We start from the raw sequence: 6,673 nt of genomic DNA on the forward strand, positions 1-6,673 counted from the left end.
GCCACTAAGGGTAGACTCCCTGCTGGCTTTGAACATTAGCGAGGGTGAAAGCCTCAGGGCTTATGCCAAATGGTATTATGTGGTGTGCAACCGAATGCCGACATGCAACCAGGAGCCGGCGGTCGTATCTTTCAAAAACGGCCTGGAGGATGAATGCTTGTTTTGAAATTCACTTGCAAAAACTCTACCAAAAAGTATGGAAAAACTCATGGCATGAATTAAGAAATATGCCAGAGCAGAGAAAGATATACATGGAGCAAAGACACCATAGTAGGAGAAGAGAAACGACTCACTGAAACGAGACCGAGGTAACACTGATTTTAACAAAGAAGAGACAGGCCTGAGGGCTGTACAAGTAGTCACCATTGTGTTCCGGATCCTGGTTTACAAAGTTCTAGAAAAAATCAAGAACTAGCCGTATTATAGAGTGTCGAAGAAGATCCCTGGTGAGTTTATAGGAAGGAGCCTTGGGAAGCACTGTGCCTACCATAATAAGGAATGGACACTTGACTCAGGGGTGCAAGGCTTTGAAGACGCACTTAGGGGATCTGGTCAGACAGGGTCATCTAAGAGACCTAGTAGATGAAGACAGAACAAAAAAAGAGCAGGCAAGGTTGCCCCAAGCATCGGCAGCACCATCGCCACTACAGCAAGCAAATAGACCTCAGGTGATCAATGTGATTCACTCGAAGGTCAATGAGAATGAGGTGCATGGGGAGACTCAGAGAGTGAGGCACCTACAACATATGTATCAGGTCTAGCAAAAGAAGCCTAGGACTAATGAGTATCATGGGCAAATGGTCTCTTTTACCAAGGCAGACCTGAATATGGTGCAGCATTCTCACAATGATGCCTTAGTGATAACGCTGAAGATTGGGGAGTGCCAGGTAAGGCACATACTGGTTGATCAAGGCAATTCTCGTGGCATCATGTATGTTAGATGTTATAAGGAACTTGGCTTTCACCCAGATGATCGGGAATAGTCCAACAGCCCGATGGTTGGGTTCAATGGAACGCCGACGTGGCCTTTAGGAGCCACGAATTTGGAAGTGCAGGCAGGCACGAAGAAGGTAAGCACGGAGTTCACAGTAATTGACACCCCCCATTAAAATGTTTATCTTGGGTAGACCATGGTTGCATGTAATAAGGGTTGTTCTCTCAACGTTGCACTAGCTGTTGCGATTCCTAACTGAACATAGGATTGAGGAGGTCAGAGGGGATCAGGTACAGGAAGAAAATTGCTCTATGGCAGCAATGAAGTCCACCTGTAATGTTTGAGAAGCTGAGACAGTAGAAATTGAAGACGAGGACATGGAGGTCTTAGATGATGTCGACAAAGAACCAGTCGACAAAAGTAAGGAGGCTTTGAAGAAAATTTTGGTTCAAGAAGGTGATAAAGAGCACTTCTTTCTTTTTGGCTCAAATTTAGCTGAAGAGGAAGAAAATGAGTTGGAAGCTTTCTTGCTAGCAAACATAGAAGTGTTCGCCTGGATGCGCTATGAGATGCCAGGCATCGACCTTGAGGTCACCTGCCACAGGCTTAATATAGATAGGTCGGCAAAACCTATCATTCAGCGGGCAAAGGGGCCGGTATTAATTCATGTGGAGGCAATAGAGGATGAAGTGGACAAGCTATTGGAAGCCAAGGCCATTCAGGAGGCAAACTACCTAACCTAGCTGTCCAACACAGTAGTTGTGAAAAAGAAGAATGGGAAGTGGAGGGTCTGCGTGGACTTCACCAGCTTGAATAAAGCTTGTCCCAAAGACAGCTTCCCCCTGCCTAAAATTGATCAGCTGGTGGATGCCACTTTAGGGCATGGGAGGATGAGCTTTCTGGATGCTTATAGGGGATACCACCAGATAGCAATGTTTCTCTCTGATGAGGAGAAGACTGCATTCATCACCCCCAAAAGGGTTGTACTGCTACAGAGTGATGTCTTTCGGGTTGAAAAATGCAAGAGCAACCTACCAGAGGTTAGTGACCAAGATGTTCAGACATCTGATTGGCAAGACAGTAGAAGTGTACATTGATGACATGGTCGTGAAGACTAAAGAACCTGAGAATCATCTGGCCAACTTAAAGGCAATTTTTAACATCCTAAGAGCATATCGGCTCCGACTCAATGCTTCGAAATGTGCATTTAAAGTCGGGTCTGGTAAGTTCCTAGGATACTTGGTCACCAAAAGGAACATTGAGGCAAGCCTAGATCAAATCAAGGCCATCATTGACGTGGAGAGCCCAACGTCAGTCTAGCATGTCCAGATTTTGACTGGCAAGACGGCAGCCCTGAACAGGTTTATTAGCCAAAGTTCTGATAAGTGTAGACCATTTTTTAGTTTGTTAAAGAAAGCCACAGATTTTTTGTGGACAGAAGAGTGCGAAGTCGCCTTGGCCGACTTAAAAAGGTACCTAACAACAGCTCCAGTTCTATCAAATTCAATACTTGGGGAAGAGTTGTTCCTATACTTGGCAGTTTCAGAGCATGCAGTGAGTGCAATGGTAATCATGGAAGAGGATGGAGAGTAAAAGGCAGTATATTACGTAAGAAAAACCCTAGTAAGTGCAGAAACTAGATATCTGCCCTTGGAGAAGTTGACACTAGCCCTGGTGATGGCTTTGAAAAAATTGAATCACTACTTCCAAGCCCACAAGATTGTGTTGCTAACTGAGCATCTTTTGAAGTCCCTATTGCAGCATGAGGATCTGACAGGTAGAGGAGCCAGATGGGTAGTGGTGTTGGGCCAGTATGACTTGGAATTCAGGCCTAAAACAGCGATTAAGGGCCAGGTTTTGGTCGACTTTGTGGCCAAGTTCACCCCTGGTGCCATCCCACGTTGTGCTCTGGTGAGTCGCGGCTTAGGTTGTCTAGGAGAATCAGAAAAAACTCAACTAGGGCCAGAGGACACCACACCGGCAAAGCAGAAGAAGACAGAGCAAACAAAACCCTGCGACATCTACATTGGAGACTCCTTCTGCCTGTTTGTTAATGGAAGTTCAAACCATCAAGAAGCGAAGGCAGAAATAGTATTAGTATCGTCAAATGGGCGAATGATAAAGCAGTTTATTCGTTTGGGGTTTAAGGCCTCAAACAATGAAGCAGAGTATAAGGCACTGATTGCAAGGTTGAAGTTAGCCGCAATAATGAAAGCCGATAAGGTGGTAGTCTTCTATGACTCCCAACTTATTGTGAATCAGGCAACGAGTGAGTATGCAGCCCGAGATGAATGAATGACACCCTATGTCAAAGAGGTTATCAGACTGCTAGCATTGTTCTAGGATTGTCAGCTACAGTAGGTTAGCCGAGATGATAATAATCATGCCGATACCTTGGCTAACCTGGCTAGTGCAATGAAATCAAGGGAGGCAAGTACAATAATAGATGATTCTTTGTCAGGCCCAAGTGTAGAACCATTGATTACGGAGTACGAAGCAATGTTTGTGGAGATGGGTCCAAGCTGGATAGATGTAATAGTAATGTTCCTCAGGGATGGCAAACTGCCAAATGACCGAAAAGAGGCACATAAGACCAGATTGAAGTCGACCAGGTTCAACTTGACAGTAGAAAGCCACCTCTACAGAAGGTCTTTTACTGGGCCTCTTTTGAGATGTGTGTATCCCTCCCAACCCAGGTTGAGGACTTCTTGTATAAAATACATGAAGGTGTATGTGGAAACTATACTAGGGGTAGATCACTGGCCCATAGAGCCATATCCCAGGGATACTGGGGGCCATACATGTAGAAAGATGCTGAAGCTTATGTGAGGAAATGTGAGAAGTGTCAAAGGTTTGTACCTTTGATATATCAGCCAGCAATAGATCTGAACCTAGTGTCCAGACCTTGGCCGTTTGCCCAGTGGGTCATAGATCTAGTGGGACAACTGCCCTAGGAAACTGGACAAAGAAAGTTCTTACTGGTGGCAATTGACTATTTTACGAAGTGGGTAAAGGCAGAACCCTTGGCCAAAATCTGAGATATTGATGTAAAGAATTTCATATGAAAGAACATAATCACCAGGTTTGGGATTCCGAGAGCCATTGTGGCAAACAATTGCACCCAATTTGATAGTAAATTGATCAAGAGCTTTGGTGCCAAGTACAAAATTAAAAACTATTACTCTACTCCAAGTTTTTCCCAGATTAATGGTTAGGCAGAAGCATCCAACAAGACCTTCTTGGATGGGATCAAGAAGAGGCTGGAAGCAACAAAGGGAAAATAGGTGGAAAAGTTGCCCAATGTACTCTGGGCATATCGAACTATGCCGAGGAGATCAACTGGGAAGTCTCCTTTTGCTATGGCTTATGGCACTGAAGTAGTTATCCCGCTGAAGGTTGCCATCCCTGGAATCAAAACCTAGGGAGTGGAAGATAGGACTAACGAGGCATTCCTAGCCCGAGATCTTAGGAATGGCAACGGGGCAGGGCGGGGTGGGGCCAGTGACTACACTCCCTGTCCTTGATCCCCGAAGGCTAAAAAATCCCCATCCCCACCCCCGATCCACAGCGGGGGAACCCATCATCCCCCCGTTCCCGTCCCGTCCACGGATGAGGTTTTCCCGATCCCGAAAAATCCCTGAGCTTCAACATAAGAACAACAAATCAATATATCACTATGTTTCATCATCATCAAAAAATACAGATTTAAATTTTAAAAAAAAAATTTAATCACAGTGTGAGTACACCACACATATCAAATCATGCACACACACAAATCAGATCACACACACAGATATTGTTATCCCAACACACAGATCAGATCACAGAGAGAGAGAGAGAGAGAGAGAGAGAGAGAGAGAGAGAGAGAGAGATAACAGATCTGAGTACACCTCCATCGTCTGGCACAGATCTGACCGACGCTAGTGACTAGGCATGAGATTGATAGTGGCTGGCTGTGGCAGTGGGTTTGGTGGTGGTGATAGAGAGACAGACCTTGTGTAGCGGTGGTGGTGGCGGTGGTCATGAGAAATAGAGAGAGAGAGAGACGGAATAGAGAGAGAGAGGCGGGGTCGGGGCCAACAGTGGTGGTGATGTCGCTGTCGGTGACTGCGAGAGTAAGAGACTTGACAGAGAGAGAAGCAAAAGAGAATGAGAAAGTGAGAGAGAGAGAGAGAGAGAGTTGAGATGAGAGTGAGAGAGATATATCTAAGTTAGAGAGTGAGAGGTATATAAATATAATACAACACAGATATATAAATATAATACACGGGTTGGTTTATTATAAATATAATACACGATTTGGTTTATTATATATATATATATATATATAGATAAGGGGTATAAAAATAATTTTACTTCAGGGAAATTCGGGGATAGGGCCAGGGCCGAGGACGGGGCCAGGGCCGGGTTGGGGCTTAAACACTGATCACCGTCCCCGGCCCGAAACAGATCGGAGATTGATTTTCAAATACCGTCTTCTCCCCGTCGGGGGTATTTTTCGAGAAAAAACAGCTCAAATCGGGGTCGGGGTTAGGGATCCCTATCAGGTCGGTTTCAAATTGCCATCCCCATTAGATCTGGATCTCCTGGAAAAAAGAAGAAAAAGAGCAGCAATTCGACTGGGGGTATACCAGAAGCAGCTAGCTAAGGCTTACAAGAAGAAAATCAACCCAAGAGAGTTCAAGGTTGGGACCTCGTCTTGAGGAAAGTTGTTGACAACAAGAAGGATCCTAGAGAGGGAAAGCTTGGCCTAAACTGGGAAGGGCCTTATAGAATTATCTCGGTTGTCGGCAATGGAGCATATCGGCTAGCAGACAGTGATAGCAAGGAGTTGCCACGAACTTGGAACATTGGCAATCTAAAATTTTTCTATCATTAGTTTTTGCTTTTATTTATGTATTGATTTTATTAGTCGAATTTTTAATAAAACAGTTGCTTGATTTTGTTTTTATTGTTGATATTTGTGCAATAGGACTGAAGTAGTCTTATGGCGATGTTTCCGATTGAAACATGACGAATAATTTAGACTTACCATATGGTAGAGTTAAATTATATTTGTCATATGATAAAGTTGAACTAAGTTTGCGACATTTCCGATTGAAACATGACGAATAACTTAGACTTATCATATAGTAGAGTTGAATTATACTTGCCATATGATAGAGTTGAACTAGGTTTGTGATATTTCCGATTGAAACGTAACGAATAACTTAGACTTGCCATATGGTACAGTTGAATTGTACTAGCCATATGATAGAGTTGAACTAAGTTTGTGATGTTTTCGATTGAAACATGACGAAAAACTTAGGCGTATCATATGACAGAGTTGAATTATACTTGCCATATGATAGAGTTGAACTAAGTTTGTGATGTTTCCAATTGAAACATGACGAGTAACTTAGACTTATCAGATGGTAGAGTTGAATTATATTTTCTATATGATAGAGTTGAACTAAGTTTGCGATGTTTCCGAATGAAACATGACGGGTAACTTAGACTTGCCACTACAGCAGAGTTGAATTAAGTTTAATCTAATTAGATTAACAGAGAAACTGAGGTAGTAAACCTCGATTAATATTTGTTTGAATCAGACCTCGGTCAGAATTGGGGTTTGCATGCTCAATGTGAACATAAGTGGTACTTGGGTTCACATTAGGGGGTAGAAAGTAGGAATACGCTTGACATTTGTGGAAATTTTTGAGAAATTCACAAGTTGGAGTTAGCCGAGGTAACCAGATA

This window comes from Camellia sinensis, chromosome 3 (genome assembly GCF_055761805.1).
Source record: "Camellia sinensis isolate YWXY chromosome 3, ASM5576180v1, whole genome shotgun sequence".
NCBI lineage: Eukaryota > Viridiplantae > Streptophyta > Magnoliopsida > Ericales > Theaceae > Camellia > Camellia sinensis.